The sequence below is a fragment of the Canis aureus genome, chromosome 13 (assembly GCF_053574225.1).
Source record: "Canis aureus isolate CA01 chromosome 13, VMU_Caureus_v.1.0, whole genome shotgun sequence".
Taxonomy (NCBI): domain Eukaryota; kingdom Metazoa; phylum Chordata; class Mammalia; order Carnivora; family Canidae; genus Canis; species Canis aureus.
This window is the reverse complement of record NC_135623.1, coordinates 38222884-38248026: the sequence shown is the minus strand read 5'-3', so window position 1 is coordinate 38248026 and position 25143 is coordinate 38222884. Positions and strand designations below refer to the sequence as shown.

Sequence of the window (25143 nt, the reverse complement as noted above, 5' to 3'; positions counted from 1 at the left end):
TAAAACCTATCACTGTCACTGTGGTTTTGTAGCCGATATTCTTTTGGATGTTTGGATGATTCAGCTGCTACCCTCCATGGCCTCCACAGAGGTGACCATGTGACACCGCTCTGGCCAATAGAGTATTAAAACAACACCAACAACAAACTGAATGGGGCTTCCTAGAAGGCTTTTGCTTCTCTGAGTAAATGGCTTTTGTTCATCTGTAGTTATAGATATCTGTGAGATGAAGAACATGAAAAAGAGCCAAGTAGATCATGGAGATTCTGGACACTACTAAGATGAGGAGCTATCACCATTAGCTGTCAAAGTCCAGATTTCATATTATGTGTAAACAAGTAAATCTTTATTCAAACTATTATTATTTGCATATTTTATTTTTTTACTTTGAAGTATTCCTAACTGTTACAAGCATGTACTATGCTCTGTCCTTGATCATATTCTTGATGACTTCTATTCATTTCTCCTTGGCTATGCCCTCACTTCAATCAAACAATTTCTTCTTCAGTGATGGGGAACTAAAACCTTGGAGAAAAAAAAATTAAAGATTTTATTTATTTATTCATGAGAGACACAGAGAGGCAGAGACATAGGCAGATACAGAATGCAGGACTAGATCTCAGAACCCTGTGATCACTCCCTGAGCCAAAGGCAAATGCTCAACCACTGAGCCACCCAGGCATCCCGAGAAAATATTTAACTTTATGCTTTTTATGCATCCTCATATTTAATGCTTGATACTGTTTCATTGTCAATGATTTTAAAAACTATACTTGTTAAAACACTTCCTTCATACTTATTTCTACAAAGAAAAAATAAGCAACATGCTTATTTTAGATATTTTTTTCATAGATATAGCATTGATTTACTTTTGAACTGAAACATACAAATTATCACCTTTCAAAATTGTATGGATTATAAAATCAGAGCTGGGAAAACTCCTCTCTAGAATTCATGAAATGATGCTTTAGATCAGGTTTCTCATGTCTTTTGAGATGATTCTGCTTTCATACAAATTTTTCAAGAAGAATGAGTGAGGCTAGAAAAGGAAGAAGGAGGTGAGTCATTCTTTCTATCCCTGCAGAGAATACATAAGTCACTGAATTTAGCATCTTGGTTTGGTGTTCCCAAAGCATTGGCTTTCTTATATTTTTTCACATTTACATTTGAAAATAAAACCAAATAACCAATTATTTTAACAAACACTCACTTAATCTGTCAAGCTATTTTTTAAAGATTTGAAAAATTTCCCAGTTTTGTCAAATTTCATTATTTTATATGTCTTCTATTTGGAAATTATTGTTAATAAAGATTACTAAAACCAAATATTTTAAATATATTTCTGTATTCCTAAGTATGTTAGATAAAGTAAGAAGAGACCCAATGGTGAGAGAATAATGCATTGATGAGTCAGAAATCTGGTCAGCCTCTTTTTATTTAAAAACAGACTCAGACAAATGGTTTTACCCTTTTAAACTTGTGTTAAACATGGTCATTTTATTTGTCTTCTACCACATGGTCTCATTCAATGACTTATTTATTTTGAACCTAGAGGAACTCTATGCCAGCCTCTGTAGAAGAAAGTTAGAGATACATATTTATATGATATGGCACCTTTTTTAGGCATTTTGCAATCTATCTGGGGAATAAATAAAGTATATGCTGTCATGAGTGGTACTTAACAAAATAGCTGTAGAAAATCATAAAGGTCTCTTCTAGATAGGTTCTTAGGAAAAATTCAAGGCCATGTTTTGAACTTTGGCCTTGATGTTTTTGAAACCACTAGGAGAGTGGATTCTAGAGTAAGGCTATTTCTGTTCAGTTTAGCTCTTCTGGAATATATACCTACTTATTTGCAGAGATAATGATGCTATTTTATAGGGCAAGGAAAGATTTGAAGAATTTCATATATGGAAAGTCTTCTTAGAACAGTGTTCCTTATGCTGTATGTGCTTAAACATGTTAACTATCATTTTTGCAGGAGGAAAAGTATGGTGAGTATCCTAAACAAGAGAAACCACAAGAGTAGATATCATTAGGAAGAATCAGTTGACCTATTGTGTTATTTCCTACAGCTGCTGTCATTCATTAGCACAAACTGAGTGACCTATAACAAGAGACATTTATTTTTTCCGTCCTGGAGGCCGTAAGTCTGATATCAAGGTGTCAGTAGGGTCGCACTCCATCCAAAGGCGTTAGGGAAAATCCTTCCTTCTTCCAGTTTCTGGTGGCTCCTGGTGTTCTCTGACTTGGATAACTCCAATCTCTGTCTCCATCTTCACATGACTTTCTCCCATGTCTTCTGCCTGTCTCTTCTCCTATAGGGACATTTGTTGGATTTAAGGCCATTCTAATCCAGGAAGACCTCATCCTGAGATCCTTAATTACATCTGCAAAGATTGTTTTCCAAATAAGGTCACTTTTAGAGATTCCAAGTAGACATCTTTTAGGGGAGTCACCATTCATTCCAATACACCTATTCATAGAAATTTGAAAGTACATACAGAAAAGCTTAGGATTGGGCTAGAAAAGTAAGAAATGGCTTTCAATGACTCGGCAAAAGGTTAACAATTTTATAGATATTAGAAATCTATTGAAAACCTGAGGGATAAAAAGCTGTAATTTGGGAAGATCAATCTCAGGGCATAGTGCAGAATTTGCTGAATAGGGAAAAAATGGAGATATATGTAAGGAAACTCACAGTGAAGTTAAGACTTGGTACACGGTTATGATGCTGGAAATTAGAAAAATATTTTGAGGCATAAATGTAAAGACTTCAATGAGAAATTGGTTTTAAGTGGTTAATATGGGAAAAATGAAGGGATCCTCTTGGATTTAAGTGTTAGTTACTCAGAGAATGCTAGCAGAATTTTTAGAAGTAGAATTACTCCCAGAGAGGGAGCTCTAGTGAGGAGAAAGTGATTCACATTTTTGTGGGCATATTGAATTTGTGTTAGGAATTCAGGACTATAACCCAGAAAAGAACGACTTGAGATAGAGCTTGGAGAGTCATTTTATAATTATGATTCATGAAACAATGAGATTAGATGATGTTCCTCAGAAAGTTTATAGCCAAAGGGTTTTAGAGACTTTGTTAGTAGTCCTTAAAATGCCATATATGGTAATGTTATTTGGGAACCTGGCTGACAAAAGAGAGAAACTGTAATTTAAGTCTTATTTAACCATTCTGCCAAAACTCATCCATAAAAGATAAGACAAATACAGAGACTTGCCTCCTTATTCCATCTTTATTAGGCTAATGGCCTAACTTCAATTGGCTTTGTTTCTGGGCTATAATGACTCCAGCGACCATGGTATCTGGTCATCTCAGCAAAAGCTCAGCAAAAGCATTCTGTCAACATTTTGGGTCATTTCAATCCATCATCTTGATAAAGGTCAAGCCTGGCCAAAAAAAAAAAAAAAAATGTTTTTCTGTTCTCTTCACCAACATACTTGTTTTCTCTTTCTTGCAGATCAAAAATATTGATTTGCCATACTAATATGACAGTTGATATAAACTTTAGAACATCATTCAGTATTAATAGCATTAGGATATGCTTTGCCAATAGAGTAATACTTCTTTTATTAAAAAAAATCTACTCTTCTATTTACTACATTGTTGTTGAGAGCTATATCAGAGATTTTCAAAAGTATATAATCTATAGAGAGGAAAGATTAGTAAATGATAAATAACAAATAAATAATATATATTACTAACTAAAATAATGTCATTGGCTTGGCACAAGAGGGGACAGGAAAGTTTAGGAAAAAAGAGGTAGAGGTGCAAGAAAATCTGCAGTATGGACACTTAGCAGGCTCATAGGCAGAAAGGATTGTCTCCACACTAGCGTTTTTCAAAGTGTGATTTTTTGCTTGTTTGTTTAGACTGCTAGGGTTTGATAAAAAAGTAGATATCTGGACCCTAATTCTGAGGATTGTTATTCTCTTTCTGAGGGATTCCTATTTGCTCTGTCACTGTGGAAACATTACTCTAAAAACCCTTTAGGAGAAGCCAGTGAAGAAAGAGCCCTTGGCTACCCAACAGCCAGGAGTGGCCTGAAATAGGCAGTTAGAGCAGTGGCTGCCTCTCCTGCCCTTCAGTCATTCTCCACTGAGAACTGGTTCAGCCTGATGGGAAGCAGGATCTTCTTTCAGATTGCAGTCACCCTAAAAAAAAAGTTAAGTGAGCTTTACCTGCAAAGTCAAAAAACTGATCCTAATACGCCTTTCCAGTCCCCCACAGCTCATCTGAAGTCTGAAATTCCTTCAGTAAATGAAATTTTTTAACCCTTGCAGATCATAAAGAGATATGGAACCACTTAAAATGAATATGTCTTCAACGGGGGGCAAGCAACTGCTATCAAAGTATGAATTAGATTGTGTGAAATAAGGAAAAATAAGCTTACATTTTGATAGAGGGGGAAAGTACAAAGACCTGGAGGGCAACAGATAACTAACTTGGCATAATAGGGAAAAAATGGGCATTAAAAAGAGACATAGATCCCATGTTGGAATTTTGTAATGTAGAAAAGATGTTGCTCTTTCTGCACTCTCTGGTTCCCATCCTATGAAGTGGATTTTTTTTTTTATCAGCAGTATCAGGGTTGCCACAAGAATTAAATGTGACAATGTTGTCTAGGTGTTCAATGAAATATATTGGGAAGCCTGGGTGGCTCAGTGGTTGAGCATCTGCCTTCTGCTCAGGGCATGATCCCGAGTCCAGGGATCGAGTCTCACATCAGGCTCCCTGCGAGGAGCCTGCTTCTCCCTCTATGTCTTGTCTCTCTCTGTGTGTCTCTCATGAATAAATAAAATCTTAAAAAAAAAAAAAAAGAAAAATACTTCTTTTTTCTTTCCTGGATTTGAACAGGGTTTTACCCCTAAAATATTAGGACAAATGATTCGGAAAGTAGAGAAGAGTACCATGTAATCATACTTTAAAGTCTTCACATTTTGCTCAAGATGTGCCATGCAAATGCAACATAGAAAATGGCAGGTGGAGAGGAGATGACTGAGACTTTAAATATAACCTACTCTGGTACATAAGCATCATGATCTGGTTCTTGTGTGTCACCCAGCAGGAGATACGGGATAGCCAATTTTAGAATGAAGGTCCTGACTCAAGCATTTTACTTTTTTTTTTTAATTTATTTTTAAGTAGGCTTCATGCCCAGTGTGGGGTTTGAACTCATGATCCTGAGATCAAAAGTCACATGCTCTACTGAGTGACCAAGTCAGCCAGGTGCCCCCTGACTCAAGCATTATAAAGGCCAGTCTCACCAACTTTTTTTTTTTTTTTTTATCTCATGTCCCACTTACTTTTTGATCCTTTGACTTTCAAATCATGCTCCTCATCTAGGATATCAGACCAGGCAACTGTTTCTAAACCCAGTCCACTGGGTTAGAGAAGGTATATTGATTTCAAATGAAATGCTTTACAAACCAAAGGTCCTACAGTTCTGTGAAAAATGGAATCTTGGCAATGAATAAGCTGGGTTTCTTTTTTTCCTTAGATTTTTTTAAAGCCTAAGCTATTTGTCTCCTATGCTTTACAATTTACTTTTAATAAGGCTGGTTTTATGGGAAGAAAGTTTTGATCCAGAGGTATCTCCATAAACTGGTTGAGATGACCAGCTTTTGCCCTTGCCCCCAGCCAAATGCAGTATTTGAAATAAAATGTTTTAACCACTAGAAATCATTAAATCCAATACAAATTGTAAAAGAGTTTAGTTGTTTGTGAATATAATACACAAAATGTCCAAAATATATTTGAATGATTTCTCAAGTTGTTCTTGTGTGTAGTTGGCCATAACTTAAAATGAATTTAACTGTCAACCACTGGACAACTTAGCTATAAAGGAGAAGGCAAGGGCTATGAGAGTTTATAGTATAGTAGGGAACACTGATCTACTTTTGGGAGTTTTACAAGCCTCTGAAAAAGTGTTGATTGAATGGAAATCTGAAATATGAGTCAACTCAGATATGGGGTTGGGAGCTTTCTGTAGAGAAAAAGCAGCATGGGCATAGTCCTGAGGTGGGCACGGGCATGGCCATGGTACATGCTAATTGATCTGAAAGAAGTCAGACAGAGGAGTAATAACTGAGCACTGACCAGGGGAAGATAGGCAAAAAGAACCAGCATAGTCCACTTTGCAAGGCATAATATACATTTTGGTCTTTGTCTTAAGAGCAAGGGAAGTCACTGAAAGGTTTTAAGCAGGAAATAGATGTGATCATAGTTTTATTTTAAGAATAGTACTCTATGGTACTGAAAGAAAATGGATTAGGAGGACAAAAGTAGATAGAGGGAGACTAGGTAAGGAGTCTTTGCAGGGTCCGTGAGCTAACATCAAGGGTAAAGGTGAGGGGAATCCTGATTGAAGTCATAGAGGTGGTGGTGAGAGTCATGTTTGGATGCTGAGAAGTGAGGGACTTTCAGATACATTTATAGTATAATTTGACTTGAAAATTGGTTGGTGGAGTGTTAGAGAGATTTCAATGATAATTGATCAAGTTTTGGCTTCTAGCTTGTTCATATGATGGATAGATGGAAAGGCTCTGACTCTGGTATACACACGAGGATAGACAGATCAATGATACGTAGCTAGATAGATTTTGCATTTGGGTAATATTAATCCAAACTTGCTAACAGAAAGGAAACCAATATAAATTTGTTCAGATGGATTTCATACCCAGGAATTTTCTCTGCTGGTAATGAGGAGCTGACATTCACCTTCAACGAGTCCAAGAGGGTTTAAAAACTATATTATGGACAAATAATGTGTTTCTGCCCATTGTGATTCTTACCAACCACAACATATATGACCAGCTGTTCCTTTTATCTATTTGTCTCAACTAAATACATTCAAAGTTCAAACCAACACTTGTGTCAGTGAGGTAGAATAAGAAAATAATTAACATGTGGATATTAGGACACATTATTGTTGTACAAATCTCTGTTTTGACTTTAGAACCTTGGACAATTTATATACTTCTTTATATGGTGGTTTTCTGTTAAAAAGGTTTTAAACAAATACTATAATGAAACTTCACGGAGTTGTTGGGAGAAGTAAAAGTAAAAGAGCTATACATGTAAATTGCTTAGGAAAATACCTAAATACCTTACGTTAGACCTACTGGCCTCTACTCTTCTATTCAGTGGTGACCATGTTAGCAGTCTTGTACATGATACTAACATCTAGACCATAGGTAAATTCTTAGAATTTATTTGGTTACACTTAGTAGAGTTGAAAGAGGACTAAGTTTCAGAGTAGAAATTTTGATTTTCACTTTTAGCGTATTTATTTTTAGCTGACTGTGAGGTATTCAAGTGAATATTTTGAGACTTCTGTGAGATATATTGTCTGGCATTTGGAGGAGATCTAAGATAGAGATAGAAATTAATGATAACAATACAGAAGGAAAAGGAAACCACTGATGTGGATGAAATCACTCCTGGAGGAAGTATGCAGTGATGTTGCGCTTTGAATTTCTTAGGAAACAGGCTCTATAGTGAGAATTAACAGATAGGCAGTTTATTAGAGAGAAATCTTAGGATAAAAAAAATATGAAATAAAAAAGTGTCCAGAATGGACAGTGTGAGAAGTTGGACTATGATGAAATATAAAGGCCTCAGATCATAACACAGGGATGCTAACACCAGAACAGAATTTCCCCAAAGTAAGGAAAGGTTCCAGGCCTTTGTAGTCTCATGTTGGCTAGTCATTAAATGAAGTCTCTTCCAACACATAAGGGCTCTTCATGCATCCCTCACAGCTGGGAGGATGGGTGCTTTCATGCTGGATTTGGGATGCAAGTGACAGAAAACACCCCAAGTGAAAGAAAAAACATGTTAAGACCAACCCTTCAAGATCTCCAACTTTAAAAAATCCAGGAGGCAAAGATAATCCAGGAAAGTAGACTTAGAAGGGAGGGTTGGCCAGATAAGCAGACGATTTCTACTCTCAAGAAATTCACACATCAGGCCAGTATTCCTCAAAATATGGTTAAGGACTAGAGGAATTAGAATCAGTAGTACACTTCAGTCCTCTGAGAATCTACTTTTTTTTCCTCCCTCAAAATAGACCTTATTTTTTAACAACTATTTCAAGTGCACAGAAAAATTGGGAAGATAATATAGAAAAATCCCTCTATACCCCTCACGAATCTTCCCCTATTATTAACATCCCACATTAATACAGTATGTGTGTTACAACAGATGAACCAGTGTTGGCATATTAACTTTAAAGTCCATACTTTATCAGATTCCTTTAGTTTTTCCCTCTTTTATCTATTCCAGCATCCTGCATTACATATAATTATTATGTCTCCTTTGTCTCCTCTCGGCTATGAATGTTCAGGCTTTCTTTCAGTGACTTTTACAATTTTGAGGAACACTGGTAAAGTATTATATATAATGCACTGACAATGGCACACTTGAAATTTAGCTGATGTTCTTGTAAGTAGACTGGAGTTTAAGAAAAGAAAATGGAAGAGAGTGATTTCAATTTACATCACATATCAAGGATACATCCTGTCAACATGACTTATGACTATTGATGTCAACCTTGATCACCTAGCTGAGGTAGTGTTTATCAGGTTTCTTCACCACCAAATTACTTACCCCCTCTTTTTCCACACTGTACTCGTTGGAAGGAAGTTCCTATGCTCACACACCACATTTAAACATGTATCTCCATTAGACCAGAGTATCTACATAAGTTATTTGGAATGCTGATGCATGGAAGATTTGTCTGTTCTCTCCCTTTTTAATACTTAATTCAATTATTTATTAATGTCAATCTAAACTCATGGATATTTATTTTATACTTTGGGTTATAAGGTAATGCTCCTTTATTCGGTTTGCTCAAAGTATCTTAGTGTGGTCATTGAGAGCTCTTTCAGTTGTCTTCTATGCACCTTGGATAGTCTCATCAAAATGGGTTTTATTGTTATTTTTTATCACTTTCTTACTTCCTGGAACTATGAGATGCCTTGGGTTCACCCTTTTTGCCCCCAGTGAAGAAGGAGCCAGTTTTCTGAGGACCCATGTTTCCTTTTCTTGGAAGAAGAAAAGGTACTAGGTGTGCTTATTCCTTCTGGGGTGTCATTTCTTTTAGGTACACTCAGCTGATGGAACAGAAAATATATTTATGCTCACCTGCTTATGTACACATACATAAGAGTATTTTAATATGCAACCATATGTATTTAAAACTATGAAGCCAAATATATTAACCTAATTATGAGTTCTAACTGGTGTCTCTAACTCTATTCCATCACCACATGAGTGATTCTAGTCTTTTCACCTTGCTGACCTGTAAACTTCCATTCCAACAGGGAGAAACCTGGCTCTTACCATCCATCATCCACTTATTTAATTGTTCAACTCAAATAAACATATCTAGCAGTATCAGACTTGTTAGCATGTACCCCCCCACACACCTTTTCTTAACAAGCTTCCCAGCCACTTCTTGTACATATCAAAGTGTTAGCCACATTGAATACATAATTTCCGAGTTGAATTATATGCACTTTTTTCTTCCTTTATAAGATTAAAAAGTGTCTTCCTAAAAGGATCATAATTTTGCATTTTTTGTATTTTAAATATTTAATACTAAGCATTAATATTAAATGTAGTCTGTATTAACTTTAACTTTGAAACCAATCAGTAGTAAAAGGGAGGTAAATAGCCATAGCAACAACCACAGTAATAATTTTTCTGCATTTCATCTCTTTTTGTTAATAACAAGTAATAGATTTCTCATTTTGAATGTAATTAGGTGATATTATCCACCTCTGCAGACTCTCCTTATAAATGTAATTCATTGGGAAATATTAAAAAGTGAGCAATTCACTGCCAAACAGAAGAAATACTTGAGTCAATCTTTAGGATTTAGCTAGCAGTGACCTACATAAACTAGCTTAAGGGGGGTAAAAAAGACAGAAGAGGTTTAGATTAGGGCTGTCTTATGGAAACTTAAGGGACAAAGTAGGCAAATGCTGATATGAGGGACTTCAATTCCATCTTGATTTTTGTTCTCACATCTCTGTTCTTCTCTGTATACATTCTTTAATTTTCTCTCTGGCCTCTGATTCATCTGTTTCATGAAAGATGGTTATTCTCTGTTTCCTGACTTGTGCTTTGGTAGTTCAGCCACCCCAAACAACAGTCTCTTCCTTTTGCACATTCTCAATCAGGAACTGAGTGGCCTCTGATTTAATCCCCCAAGGCGATAAGCCAAAGGGGTGCACTAAGCTACCTGGCTGCCAACGCTGACCACTGGGAAGGAACCAGGATAAAGAGATGGCAGCTGTGATTGGGTAGTGTTTCCTTTTTTTTTTTTTTTTTTTTATAAATTTATTTTTATTGGTGTTCAATTTGCCGACATATAGAATAACACCCAGTGCTCATCCCATCAAGTAGCCCCCTCAGGGCCCGTCACCCATTCACCCCCACCCCCTGCCCTCCTCCCCTTCCACCACCCCTAGTTCGTTTCCCAGAGTTACAAGTCTTTCATGTTCTGTCTCCCTTTCTGATATTTCCCACTCATTTTTCTCCGTTCCCCTTTATTCCCTTTCACTATTTTTTATATTCCCCAAATGAATGAGACCATATAATGTTTGTCCTTCTCCGATTGACTTATTTCACTCAGCATAATACCCTCCAGTTCCATCCACGACGAAGCAAATGGTGGGTATTTGTCGTTTCTAATTGGGTAGTATTTCCAAAGGTGCCCACTACAGAGCTCAGTAAGACATTGAACATGGAACTGTGTTCACCGGTAAATAACACTTCTACCTGTATCAGATGGGCAACCCGGGTGGCTCAGCTGTTTGCACCGCCTTCATCCCAGGGCCTGATCCTGGAGACCGGGGATGGAGTCCTGCGTCGGACTCCCTGCATGGAACCTGCTTATCCCTCTGCCTCTCTCTCTCTGTGTCTCTCATGAATAAATAAATAAAATCTTAAAAAAAAAAAATGATTGGCTGATTCCTACCTTCTCAAGGTTAATAGGTCTATTGCCTGAATTGTATCTCTGGTATTTTGTCCGATATCTTTTTACTTAATTTCTGTAACATTAAATTCATTCATTCTTGATTGGTCATATCCAAGTTCATCCTCTCCACAGTCACTGAATTGCTCTTCTCAAACATCCATCTGGGAGTGAGAATTGTTGCTCTCAGAGTTCCCATAAACTAAAAAATTGCCCAGTGAGATTCCTCATTTTGTGCCTTCTCCCAAAGGATAAACTCTCAACCTTCTTATGTTTCTCAAAGCTCACATTTTCTACTCCTGGGACACTTACTGTTCATAAAATTGCCATTATTCTAATACCTTGGAGATTCAAAGAACCCACCTAAACTCAGCGAGTATCTAAAAAGAATAAAATAAAGGTCAAAACAGACAAAGCACAGTACCTATGCAAATATGTTTTTAGAATTACTTTTCTCACTAGAGGCAATGTTTCATAATTGAATCCCTCAAGTGAGAGAAGAATTAACCTGAATGGTTTACAAGTTAAAGTATACTCTTTAAGAGCTACTGAAATGTGAGGAACACATATACTTTTCCACAAGATGATTTAAAAAACAACTATGTTGTCTTTTCCCATCAAAAGAATGACAACTTACCTTTCTATCTTCCACTTGACTCAAAAAAAAAAAAAAAAAAAGCACATTGAGTGCTGTAGAAGTTATATAATGTGCTCTTAAATGCCTAGAAAAAGAGATCTCTTCATTCTTCACCACCTTTCCTCTCTTTAATTTCTAGAGTTTACCGGGTTCCCAGTCAAGTAAGACAGCAGCATACTTACTAGCAGACAGGGGAGCTCTACTGTTAAACCACAGATGCCCCGTTTCTTGATGTCAGAATGTATTGCATAGCAATACATTCATAACGAGAATGTTGGCTCTAAATGTCTTTATTGCTGAGCCTTCAAATTGCTAACATTTTTTTTTTGAGCCCTTGGATACTGTTAAGACTTGTCCATTTAATGTCAATTAATGTACTAATTTGACTATTTTTAAGGACAGGGCTCTCTCCTGGATGACACTCTCTTGGAATTAACACTAAAATAATACAGAAATATATGTTTACTGAAGCTGGAATGACTGAAATCCTACTAGACACTTCCTGGAGAGAGAGGGAGAGAGAAAGATAAAGGGGCGGGGGGTTGGGGGGGAGATGGAATTGAACGATTTCCTTTCTGAAATAACAGGAGTTAAAAATCTGTGTAGTGGCACCTGGAATATATTACTTACACCCACTTTTAAGCCTGAGTACAGTGAATCATATGGATGGACAGTTTTGCTGGCAGCAAATATGAAGAGGCCTCAAGGCAGCAAGTAGAATCTAAATATAAGATACTAGGGGAACATGGTAATAATTAAACATGGGCACTAGCCTTAAGAATGTTACAATGATACCAAAAGTAATGTCAATTTATTTAAAAAAAACTATTTTATTTATTTATTTGAGAGAGAGAGAGCACATATGAGTGACAGAGAGCAGGAGCAGGGGTTTGGGCAAGGGGAGAGGGAGAAACAGGCTCCCCCACTGAGCAGAGAGCCCAAAGTGGGGCTTGATGCCAGGAACTTGAGGTCATGACCTGAGCCAAAGGCAGATGCTTAACCCATTGAGCCACCCAGGCACCTCTCAATTTCTTTAATTAATACTAGTTAAATTGAACGAATTTTACATTTTTTTTAAACATAAGAACCAAAATATAATGTATTCATTGGTACTGGCAACCATGACAAGAGAAAATTTAAGACTAGCATACCAAGAAAAATAAATACAGATAAAAGTGTATTTCTAACTATATTTATAGGGTTCCTGAGCATTAAAGAAAGGGAAGGTGATGAAAAGTGGGGGAATCTCTATTTTTGGCATATATGAATTCATTATGTAACTCCTGCAGCATTGAAATTTTAAAATTTGCATATAGTGTCACTTGCCAGAAGCAGATATTTTATGCATAACCACAGATGGAAGCTGTTAGCTGGAATTTTGTCTTTAGTTTATCATCATTAGATATTAATTGGAATGGATCAGTACCTACCTGCAGGCTTTTACAAGAAGAAGAAAAGGGTAAAGTTAATCAGTTAGAAGATCACAGTTCAATCAGGTATAAGATTAACATCACAAGTCATGGAAAATAGTCGGCATACACAATTTAAAATTAAATTGGCTATACTTGATTAATTGCAGAGTGTTTAAAAAGAAAATCGGACATTCTAAGAAGCCAAAGTCAGGAATACAGAAGAGATGAGAGTTCACCATCCTCCTATGCCAGTTCTGGAATAGTCTCCATGAAAATCTACCAAAATGGAGGCAAGAGAGAACAGTGGTCCAACATTTCAAAAATAAGCTCCTTCCCTCTGAATGTTGGCTATTTTGGAAATGTCTGTAATAATGAAATTCACAAATATCCTTTATTAAGGTATTGTTCACATTACAGTACCTATTAGGTATAGTCATTTTATTGCCAAGATGGAGGACATAATTTTATTTTAAAGATTGATCTATGTCCTGGTTTTTATCTTCAGAGTGTTTAGCATCTTATTTATTATCTGATATTCACATAACCTCAGAATAACAGGAAGGAGATTTAAGGACAAAAAAAAATTACAAAGAAAGTTAGAACACAAGTGGGGAAGGAGGATGTATTACTATTTTTTGGCTTCCGGTTTTATATAGTAACTTGGAGAGATTTGCTTCAGGAAGTCTGGATTCTGACCTCATAGTTTCTTCACTCTGCACCGTTCAGATGCTAAATTCTGTTCTTCACATGGTTCTTAGGAGGATCACATAAGACCACTCAGTCTACACATTAAAAATCATTTCTCGAGCCTTATGTGAGAGTGGGAGAAGAGAAGGAAGAGAAAGATATATTCAGAATGAGGAGAAGTGTTCCAGATTAATTGGTAGAGAAAGGAGAAGTGACATAAAGAAGAGAACCTTCACTACCCTTTGTCATCAAAATGCTGCAACTGCTTTCTTTTTACTTATTTTCTGCAACTGCTTTCTTTGTACTTATTCCGGCAGAGGTTGGCATTGGTAGTCCAAACTCCATTTATTCATTTCCTCGAGGGTGGGTGTGGGTAAATGTAGTTTGACAATTCCACACACCTCTCAAATATCAGTTCCTTGGTAGAGCAATACCCTCTTATATAGTCGTTCCCCAAGGTTAAGTTTTTGAACACTGGATTTTTAAAAATGAACCAAGAAGTATCAAGTGTATTTTTAGTAGTACTAGTCAATAAGTGAGACACAGAAAGACGAAAGGAGGCTAGTACAACCTTTTCCTGAAGAATTTGCAATTTTTTAGGAAATAAGACATACGAATGATAAAGTGAAAGTCACATAAAGCTATACATGTTATTTTCCAACCACCATATTATATGATAGCAGTTAGGAAGCACCATCGGAAATCAGAAAAGAAAGAGTAAAATAAGGCAAAGTGCTCTGTAGTACCTTACAACTTTTAAAGCAGGAGAGAAACTTCAGATCGAGCTATATAAATCCTTGTTTATGTACAAAGAGACTCCCAACTTGTAATGTGGCTCAGTTAGACATGAAGCCAGAACTGGAATCCCAATTTTCAGTACCCCAGGCACCTTGGATCAAACAAAACTTTACCTTGGCAGTGCAGGGTGGGCATGCTTCGGGTGACAAGCAGGATGAGTACTTTAGGCAAGCAGTTGAGTAAATTATGAAATGAGCAGTTTTAGCATCTGACTATATTGTATCACATCAATGGATCTATTATGGAGGTAGTTTTACTGGTTTCAAGAATTTATTATATAAACAAATAACTTTAACGACAAATAAAGATCTGCTGGATTAAAAGCATGTAGATCATTTACCCAGGCGAAAAACCTATTTTATACTTTTGTCTTTTACAATTCTGGAAGAGTAGATGACAGACACATTAGTGGCCTTATAATCAATGTTTTTGACTAAGAAACAATGATTGTGATTTACAGCAGTCTCACCCTTCCCCACCTCACCTTAATCACTGTTTCACATTCGGCTGTTTGAGTTACCTGGGTCAGTGAGGTCCTGAAGTAAATGATCCTCCTGCTGTAGCATCAGAAGGTCAATACTAGCCTAACACTAGGTTAACAATGGTTAGGTCATTCACCTCATTTAATTTCCTCACGCAGGCATTTTATCATCTTATGTCATCATAAGGAGGGTGAGTATGGTACAATAAGATATTTTGAGAGAGGGAGACTACATTCACATATCTTTTATTATAGTATGTTGTTATAATTTTTCTGTTTTATTATTTATTATTATTATTAATTTATTATTATAAATTTATTATTGCTATTCTCTGTGCCTAGTTATAAATAAAATTTTATCATAAGGATGTATGTTTACAACAAAGCATAGTATATATAGGGTTCGGTACTAGCCACAGTTTCAGGCATCCAGTTGGGGCCTTGGAAGAAGAGACCACTGGATATGCTTGGAGAGTTGACTTTCCAAAACTCAGACTACCTCAAATTCATTGTGCAATCTTGATAACTGTCAACTGAAAAGAGGAGGTAGATAATCTCAAATTCCCTTCCTCAGTCATCATTCCAAATTTATAAAGGAAAATCTGTTTGAATGGTGGAGAAACATTGTGTTTGAATGTTTGAAGGTGTTTGAAGAAAGAGCAGTGTAATAAAGTCTTACCTGCTTTCCATCTACTTGCAACTAGTTTTTCCCCTTTGATTTTTAAGGGGAAATTTAAAATTTAAATTCTTATCATGATTTAGATAAGATTTATCATAATTAAAAATTTTATCATGATTTTGATCCCACTTTCATTAATTTTATATTGATTCAGAAAACATTTACCTAGCATGTACCATGGATCAAATAGTGCTAGGTGCTGGAAATGAGATGAGAGGGAGCCCTTTCCCTAAATTAAAAGATAATTAAGGTACAAAAAACAAGGCATCTTTTTGTATCTGTTATACCAAGGTACTTAAGTAGTTTAAATGTTATTTAATTCAGCTCTCATAAAAATCTATAAATTATTATCCACTTATAAAAGAGGAACTGAAGCAGTATCTAGTATTGAGTAAAACAAAAAATTGGGTAGAAAAGAATGTATAATGTATAATACAAGTAGAAAATGACTTTATATTTTTAAAAGCACATCTTTGAAATGGTCATCTTTGTTCTCTCATCTTACATTGAATTTAAACTTATGAAATTTACAAATACATTTTAAATTAAAAAAAATCCCCTGAAAATGGGTTATATACTAAAACATTTTCATTTAAATAAATTATCTGAAAGTAGATAAGTGCATTTTACTTATTCTCCCAAATGTTTTTGGAAAGACTTCTGCTGGGGGCACTGAATAAGCTTTTGCAGTGCAGTGGATAAATGTAAACTGTTCATTTATATATTTAAAAAACACAATTACTGCAAGCTTAATTAGCACACAAGCTGTTTAGCCTTTGGTTCTGTGTTCTGACTGGTAAACTCTTAGTCATCCTTAAAGACTTATTTCAAATGCCCCACCTATTCAATCGTCAACACATTTTATTATGAGTCACATTGCTCTGTTAGATTTGAGAAAACAAGATGAAAATATAAGGTCCTTGACCTCAAGTTGTTACTGGTCTATTAAAAAGACCGTATCAAAGAAATACTTAAAAATCTAATGCAAAAGTTGCTTACAGTCTATGCACCAGTCAGAGGGGGAAAAGGCCATTTTTAATTATCCACATATGAGATTTAATATAAGGAAATAAAAGGTCGAAAATGTATTGGAAGGTATGGTAAGCACTCCCTGTCCAAGGACTTGCGCAGATAGTTTGGTTAGCAGAGGGCCTCCAGTTGCCAGCTCTTTCAGGTTCTGTTCCAGTTGCCAGCCTCCCACCCCAACCCCATCCCTGGCCACGCCATGCCTGGAGCAGCCATGTCTGGTGACTGAGCCAAGAGTAGTTTTATAACCAGCTTTATAGCTGAGCCATGTTAACCCAACGTAAAACAATTTTAATGGTCACTAATCCCCCAATTCTCCCTGTCGGACTCTCTAGAACTATTGTAGGTCTGCATGGAAGTTTGACTTCCTTTTCTCCCCCTATAGGGCTCCTTCTCTCTTCCTCACACAGTGGATTCCTTGATCAAGATCTTGCCTGTCAAATGCAGTCTCAGAGTCTTATTCTGGAAGAAGATCCCTACTTGGATAGAAAAACTGGGAAAAATCTGAAGTCAGAAGAGTTGCCACAGAAGACCTCACTGAGCAACACCAAAGCCTGCTTTTCTATCTTCACCTTCCCATTGAAACAGTTCTGACAAAAGGCATTAATGACTTCCTTGTTGCTGAAACCAGTGCACTCCTTTCCTTTATGTGACCTACAGGAATGGATCCCTTTTTCTCAAACTTCTTTATCCCTTGTCTGGCTGGTAATTAAATGCATGGTTACAAAACCTCTGTCTCAAATCCCAGCTATACCACTGATGAACCGTGAGACTTGGGACACGATAGTTAGTCTCCCAGTACCTTAGTCTCTCTGGTCCATAAAATGCTGATAATAGTTGCATCTATTTCACGAGGCTGTTGTGGTGATTAAATGTTTAGGCTAATGCCTGCTGCATAATAATTGCTATGCATGTGCCTTCCATGGGTCTCCTTCTATAATATTTCATCTGTGTCTCCTTCTACCTCTCTGACACTTGAGCCAATCCCTCCTTAAACTGTGATGCTATCTTTCTTTGACTCTCTCTCTCTGTGTCTGTGTATGTGTTCAGGAACACTGAAGGAAGAAAACTCTGAAATAATTATAATAAAAAATTGGAGAAATATTTAACCACAACTTTCAATAAACACTTTTGTCTTCCCAATTTTTGTTTGCTCAGGTGCAAATAACAAAGCAAATGTAGCAACATTTCTGTGTATAGGTGGCATAGCTTGTGCTTGTCTTGTTCTGACACAGTCTTTCTTTTAAAAAAAAATTATTTTTTAAAGATTTTATGCAACCATTCGAGACAGAGAGAGAGCCCAAGCAGGGAGAACAGCAGGGAGAGGGAGAGGGAGAAACAAGCTCCCAGCCGAGCAGAGAGCTTGATGTGGGGCTGGATCCCAGGACCCCAGGATCATGACATGAGCCAAAGGCAGAGACTAAACTGACTAAGCAACTCAGGTGCCCCAAAGATTTTTATTTACTTATTTATTTGAGAGAAAGGGAGAGAGAGAGAGAAAGCACATGAGCAGGGGGAGGAACAGAGGGCAGAGGGAGAAGCAGACTCCCCACTAAGCAGGGAACCTGATGTGGGGCTCGATTCCAAGATCCTGGGATGGTGACCTGAGCCAAAGGCAGATGCTTAACTGACTGAGCCACCCAAGTGCCCCTGACATAGTCTTTCATTGCACCTGTGGAAAAAAAAATCATTACTTACAAAAGGATTAGAGGAATGTAAATTACAGTTTTTTTAAAAACAGTAATAAATTGCCTAGAAAAGAACATTTTCACAGGAAAGCAAATACTTTTTAAAAAAAACTTGCTCAACCCTTAAAAGTAACAGGTGCTTGCAAAATTCCATTGTGCGACACGGTGAATCTCTGAACACCTGAGTAAGCCATCAATTAACACTATTATTAAGATGATGCGTTTGAATATAATTTTATTTCTAGAAAATCACGATCAGGTTAATCGTTGCTTGATGATTTCAATGAAAAGCTGTATTGCAAGTATCCACTTCATGTGTCTTTGACTTTCACATTGTGGACTCAAGCCGTGGAATCTCTTTCTTGGCTCCCAACATGATAGTTCTAAAATCAAGGTTTTTTTGCTTCCATACATATGTAACATTTGGAGGTAAAATATTATCATTTTGGAAATCATTTTATAACTTTAATTGCATATATTATAACTCAGTTTAGACTGGAGTGTTCCATCTTAATTTAACTTCTGAAATTCAGATGACTGCCATGATAATGAAGACAGGGAAGGAAAATTGTGGGCAGTCCCAAGGTTGCAGGATTTCAAGTTTCTGTTTAGCTGGTTCCCTATGTTTAATGAAATCAGCTTTAAAGACTGCTCATTTTTGGATGCCTCTAATCTACAACGGAATTTAGACATATTTAGAAGACAATTTTATTTTGTGTACCAAAAAAGCAGATTGATATTGCTAAAGAGATGCAGTAATAGGGAGATCATAGATTTTTTTATCTTTTCTGTCATTTTGGTGAGTATTGTTCTAGAACCCAAAGTTTTCTTCATTCTAAAAAGTGATAATTATAATTCATTCCTCTTGCATACACTTAACACTTCAATTTACTAACGATACAGTACATCACATTCCAAGTTAAATTCCATATTTCTCTTGTTTGAGTGCATAAGACTGCAAGTAATTTTTGAGTGTCCCATCCATCACTTTACCTATATTTATACCCCCCTCACCATAAAGAGTCTTTTGAGAATAAACCTTAGGTCATGAACAAAGGAAAAATCATAGAGGCTGTCTATGACCAAAAATGAAAAGTGAAGTGGGAAGTTGAGAAGTTATTCCATGAATCCAATCCCCTTAAATATATAGCGGTAATCAATCTGCCCTCTTGCCTCCTGACCCTTCACCACCCTCCTCCCAGGCTTGCACCAAATTATCTTACTGCCACACTCGTTCTTCTTGTGTAATAATAATGCATTGCCATCTACCAAGCACTTATAATAAAAATTTCCATGCAAAAATGCTTGGCATGTTTTGTTTCACTTAATCTTTGGATAAGACTGGAGTTAGGTGTTATTTTCCAAATAGGAAAACAGTTCCAGAGATTTGAAGTATGAATTAGGGGCACAGACGTACTAAATGGCAGGCCTAAGTTTCAACTTAAGTGGACATCTGCTTTGTCTTTCATGGGGTTGGCCATCAATCTATAAGGCATCCTGGAAGACTCAGAACTCAAAGGATCAGGAAAGTTAGATAAAGTATTTAACTTAAAACTTCACAGCCTAAGGGAATGCATAGTTTTCTTCTATGCAAAGGACTTTACATGCATCATCAGTATGAGTATGGTTCCTTGTAGCCCAAATTATATCCATGTCATTGGTGATTTTGCTAAATATTTTTAAGCACTAAACTAAATTCTCATTGCACAATTATATTACATTAGGTAGCAAGAAAAATCTTTGGCTTGCCCTTGGTGAAAAATTTCATTTACTCTTCTCTCTTCAAATTTTATCACTACTGAGGAAAAACTCATATATCTCAGATGTGGTCAAGATTGAGTGGGTGTGTGAGTGTGTGCGTGCACATATGTATACATACCACACATATATTGCATGCATATAAGTAATGTACATACATACACACTTATGAACCTATCTACTGCATATATATGCATCATATTTCCTTTAAGAAATATTTTTAATCAAAAGAGCATTAAATATTACAAATTTTTTTAAAAAAATCGGAAAGTCAATACCCTTTACCATAGTCCTAGGCATTAAAATCAAGGAAAAAAATTCTAAAAAATGAAATTAAAAGAAAGATGTTGCCCCCATGAATTTCAAGTGAACATAACTTGTCTCTATCTGCAGATACCAAATTATGTTTTTTGGCATTGATAGTGAAGCTGAATAATTATCAAGTCTCTTGTAAGTATACACAAGAAGGAAATTTTGGTTGCAAAAGAATCATCTGATTTTATATTTGGCTTTTACAATCTCATGGTATTTTTACCCTAATTATCAGTCTGGATATTCTTTTTTTTTTTAAGATTTATTTATTTATTTATTTATTTATTTATTTATTTATTTCTATAGACAGAGAGAGAGAGAGAGAGAGGGAGGGAGGGAGGCACAGGAGGAAGGAGAAGCAGGCTCCATGCCAGAAGCCTGACGTGGGACTCGATCCCGCGACTCCAGGATTGCACAAACTGCTGAGCCACCCAGCGATCCCCTAGTCTGGATGTTCTTTAAAAAAAAAAAAAAAAAGGAAAAATCTTAGCCCCTCGTAATAAATTACTGAAAAGTGATTTGTTTTTTCTTTGTTTCCTTTAAAGAGTATTTGTGCTCAGAATGGTTTTCATGTAAACAGGAAAAACTGACTCCTTTCTCTCTCTCTTTCTCTCTTCCTTCCTCTATTTATTCCTTTCAATAATACTAATTTGTCCATTGTGGACTGACACCATCCACAGTATCTGCCGTGGTTTGGGCAGCAGGATATTGTGGGGTGAAGAAGCACACATGTTATGTAACTTCTTACCGTCTTTGACAACACTCCTTCCTAAGCTCTGGAGTCTTCTTTTAGCTGGAAGCTGAATGGATTTAATACTGCTTTCATTTCCTACAAGATCATAGATGACTTCTGCTCTAGCAAAGTTGTTGGTTTGGTTCGGTTTGGCTTTTAAGACAAATGGGGGCAAAGCTTCTAAATGCCAATGATTCATTTTGGGACATTTGGGCATAAACTTATAAAAATGAGTTCATCAAGAGGCTCCTTATGGCAAGGGAGCTGTGGCATCCTTCTCCTTAAGGACCACTATTTGTTATGGCCAAGAACCAAACAGTATCTTGTAGATGGAATGCTATGTATCTTTTATAATATATTTCATGTTGGGAGGGCTTTCTTAAGAGCAGCTCTGTCCAGAAGATTCAGGAACCTTCCCTAGGAAGAAGACAGGGCAGGAGGTGACGGCTCTTGCCTTCTAATCTGAAACCTCAGTCATTTACGCACGTCGTAGGAACATTAAGACAATTGGCAGTCCTCTTGAAGAAAATGCCAGGGCTCCAGTAAGAGAAGGCTTGCTGAAAAAAAAAAAAAAATTAAGGTGCAATAAAGAGATATGTGGTGGCTCTTGCAGAACTTTGTACTGTGACTCATCTGCAACCTTTTACAAAATTTAATGTGGCAAAAGTACTGCGTTATTATGATGTACCATGTGGTATCCCGATTTGTCATCTTCACTTGACATATCTTTTATTGAGGGGTACAAGAAGAAACCCCACATTGGCTGAGGAGAATTTTTCTACTTACATCCCACACGGAGATTTAAAAATATATTCCTAGAATTTGGCATTTACAGGAACATGTTTCACTTTAGTAGCTCTGAAAGGAGATAGCTTTTCTACCCTTTGAGTGTAAAAATCTCTAACCCTAATACATCACCACTAGAGGGCCATTGGAACTCACCTTAATTTGGTAAACGGTGGGGTGCAGGGGAGCAGTGAAGTTTACTTTGCAGCTTTATCTTTTGATAGTGTGAACAGATTTATTATTTAAAATTATGTTTTGACTTCTTTGCCTTGTCATTATATTTATTGTTTTGGAGTTCCATAAAAACATCACGTTCATTCTTTTTTTTTCCCAAGCACCAAATCAGGTCTAAATTAGAATCTTTTCTACCCCAGAGACACAACTATTACATTGGAACACTATTCCATCCCAAGCCCCATAATTTTCCCATATAGTTATTTAAATTATTTTACAGCATAGTTGTTATAATGACATTTGATGTGTGAAGTTGAACAGGAAAAATATGAAAACCTGCTCAGTATCACAGTGCTTGAAGAAAGGCATCACATTCTTTTCCATGTAAGGGATGCAGTAATTTCCATGGTATCACCCCATAGTTGAAAATGCCGTGAAGTTCTCTTGCATGAAAATAATTTAAACTTTTACAGAGAAATATTAAACAGATCTCAAGCAAAACACCTACTTAAAGTAATCAGTACTGTGTGCCTTCATACATTATGTACTATACTAGTCCTAATTCTGGGCAATAACAGCTCATTTAGAAAAACATAAGCATGACATTTCTGCTTTTGTGTACTAGTAATGACTAATAATACTACATAGAGATGAGATGAATGATAAATGACTCTTTAATGTAAACTTTGCAGTTAAACTCAGTGTTTTATTTAGTATTGGGAAATAGCCTTCATTTTTCTTGAGCATAATTAATATTTCAGACATGACTCCGACATGAAAGATGAAAGACCAAGATTACTGTCAAGGCTGGATCAAATCTTACTTGGTTTGAGTTTTAACTGAATTCCCAAGTCAAGCGAAGTAATAATAGCCTGACTTGTGAGCATGCTTAAAGTGAATAAATCAAATAAGCAAAGAAATATCTACTGCTATATATATTTTTCCTTGCAGGTTTTTTTTTTAAATTTCTGCAAGAATTAATTATATATTATCCCCTCACCCTTTATCCTTATTTCAGTGTAATTGCCACATTGAAGAAGGTTATTTGTTTATCTGCGGGTGTCTCCTACAGGCCCATGAGCTTCTAAAGAGAGCGAACAGTATATTTTTAATCTCTGAATCTCTATACCCACCTATGGTACAGTTTCTAAGCAGATAAAATTAACTGGACTTTTTTAGTGATGGTAAATTTGAGGCTAATGCTACAGACTATTTTTCCTCCCAGTGTTCTGGAAGGATGCCTGTTTTCAAGTCACCTAGAAACTTACCCTCTCAGATGGAGAGCAGACCATTTATCCATCACATGCTGGCAGTACCAGTCCCAGGAAATGGCGTGTCAGGGCTGCTTTCGGCTGAGCAGTAGATGTGTCTTTCCCGCTGCCTTTCTTCACTCTGATTATTAAAGAAAACTTAAAGGCCCTTACATTTTACTCAGGAGCTTCCACTTGTGTATAGATATTTGCTATTCTTAGCACATGGTTTATAAGCCAAATACAAAACACGGCTAATTTGTAATGACCCTATGATGTATAATGTGCTCTCATGGCCAGCAGAACGTGTTCTAATTTTTCTTCACTCTGCGCTAACACTTACTGAATAGGTACTGTGTGTCAGGAGCTCTTGGGAGCCCTTTGTATATGCTTTAACTTATTTAATACCTTGCTAAAAGTGGGCAAAATGCCCATTCTTTAACTGTAAGCTTGAGGTGTGTGGATGTGCTTGTCTAGAGTTAGAGACATACTAAATATAAAGCACCTGTCACAGGTAGAGCTCCTACTGATAACCGTTTCCCTCATCCATTAAAAAAACTCTTCGTGTTCAGTGATGACTTCCAACAGTTGCTTCTTCTACAGCTGTGTGAGCACTTGCACTAAGCTAGGAATTCTGCTAGGGGTTTTATATAAAGTAACCCAGTTCATTTTTACCATAACCACGTGTGGTTGCATTTTTCTCCATTAAATTCTCTGGGAAAGTGAGGCAGACAAAGATTACATAATGTACCTATTGAAAATAATCATATTGGGATTAAAACCTAGGAGCAATCTGATACAGAAGACTGTTGTGTTCCTAACCTCTGCACTATACTGTTTGCTAAATCCAGAAAGACACAGTTTATCGCTGATTGCAACCTCTCATTTTTGGTGTGCTTCAATAAATGATTCTGGACCAGCTTTATATGCTAATAACTCTTCCCTTAGATTATATCGAATTATTACTTTGTCTCCATTTTATGGCAATATATAAGGATTCTTTCTTTCTCCCAAATGAAATTATTAGACTTGGTTAGAAGGGCAGGACACATTAGTTTTCCTCTCCCTCTGCCTCAGCTGCTTCATCCACCATGTGTAGTTGAGTGTATTTTCTCTTCCTCATAAGGCTATGAGAATAAAATGAAAAAAAAAATGCTTGAGAAGTTAAGGAAATAAAGTCAAATAATTATGACCACTTCTATCAAGTTAAAATGATATAGAATATCTTAAAATTTTGTTCACAGAAAGTTCACAGTCTTCTATCATGTTGGTCATAATATCTTTAATGTGGGGTTGCTGTCACAATACAACTAAAAAAATCAATCCTGTTAATGGTCTACGAATTAAGATAGATTTTATATGATGGTGGTTTTTAATTGAGATGGTTTCTTTAACTGAATTGAGACCTGTATAAACTATGTTGATTTCCAAGCATTTCTTTGAAAACCATGAGCTTTTCTGAGTCACTCTGATTAAAACAAACAAACAAAACAACAACAACAAAAAACAAGTAGCCCTTATAAGCAATTGCGTACAATTTGAATTAGAATTGCCACTTAAATTTAGTTCATAAAAAGAATTGAATGTTGTACATACTTATTAGGTCATATATATTTGTTATGGTCATAATTATTATTATTATGAGAGTTTGAATATGGGCCTTTCACAAGTTATGTAAAATAAGGATGCTTGATGCTTGTTGCTCAACATTGGTTATCTTGGAAT

General features: G+C 36.3%; 1 long non-coding RNA gene across 8 annotated transcripts in view; it reads right to left on the bottom strand.

The window, feature by feature from the left end:
- Positions 1–3213: 3213 nt before the first annotated feature.
- LOC144282289 (uncharacterized) overlaps positions 3214–25143 on the bottom strand; it is a 168407-nt gene continuing 146477 nt past the window's right edge. For 5 of the 8 annotated variants that reach the window (XR_013350688.1, XR_013350686.1, XR_013350687.1 and 2 more), the window contains 3 exons: positions 23437–23560; positions 21224–21765; positions 18156–18389 (listed from right to left, as the gene is read on the bottom strand). This is a non-coding gene — a long non-coding RNA (uncharacterized LOC144282289). The other 3 variants (XR_013350684.1, XR_013350685.1, XR_013350683.1) reach the window with 2 other exon arrangements.